Below are 1,115 nucleotides of genomic sequence, written 5' to 3'. Positions count from 1 at the left end.
ACGGGTAAAAGTATTTAAAACCCTTTTATAATTTTTGGGTTACCAGATGCACGTTTTCAATCACCAGGTGCACGGAGGAAAATGAGCATTTGCATCCATAGTCATGTTTTAAACCGTCCATAAAGCACTCTTGGCCGGCCCCGGCAGAGAGAGAAAGAGATGGTGAAAAAAAAAAAAAATCATCATCAGACCTTCCATAAATAATTCGGGCCGGCCCCCATTGCTAAAGGTCCGTAGTAGGGTGCGCCATAAGCGGACATGAATAGATGGAACACCGCTAACCGCATAGAGAACCGTGTTTTGGGTGACCAGGTGCACGTTTTCAATCACCAGTTGCACATTTTCAATCACCAGTTGCACGGAGGATTAATAGCAATCTGCATCCATCGCGATTTCTTAAAGTGTCTATAAAGCACTCAGGACGGGCCCGACCGAGACAGGGCCTTAGTGGGGTGCTCCCATAGCGGGCAACAATGAGAGGGGTGCCTTTAAATTCATTTTGAACCATATTTGAAATTTTGGGTTACCAGATGCACGTTTTCAATCACCAGTTGCACGGAGGATTAATAGCAATCTGCATCCATCGTGATTTCTTAAAGTGTGTAAAAAGCACCCAAGGACGGCCCTGACAGAGAGAGGGCCGTAGTGGGGCACTCCCCTAGCGGGCTATATCAATAGAATGACGGGTAAAAGTATTTAAAACCCTTTTATAATTTTTGGGTTACCAGATGCACGTTTTCAATCACCAGGTGCACGGAGGAAAATGAGCATTTGCATCCATAGTCATGTTTTAAACCGTCCATAAAGCACTCTTGGCCGGCCCCGGCAGAGAGAGAAAGAGATGGTGAAAAAAAAAAAAAATCATCATCAGACCTTCCATAAATAATTCGGGCCGGCCCCCATTGCTAAAGGTCCGTAGTAGGGTGCGCCATAAGCGGACATGAATAGATGGAACACCGCTAACCGCATAGAGAACCGTGTTTTGGGTGACCAGGTGCACGTTTTCAATCACCAGTTGCACATTTTCAATCACCAGTTGCACGGAGGATTAATAGCAATCTGCATCCATCGCGATTTCTTAAAGTGTCTATAAAGCACTCAGGACGGGCCCGACC

The sequence above is a fragment of the Oncorhynchus mykiss genome, unplaced genomic scaffold, assembly GCF_013265735.2.
Source record: "Oncorhynchus mykiss isolate Arlee unplaced genomic scaffold, USDA_OmykA_1.1 un_scaffold_541, whole genome shotgun sequence".
Lineage (NCBI taxonomy): Eukaryota > Metazoa > Chordata > Actinopteri > Salmoniformes > Salmonidae > Oncorhynchus > Oncorhynchus mykiss.
This window is presented reverse-complemented; position numbering follows the sequence as displayed.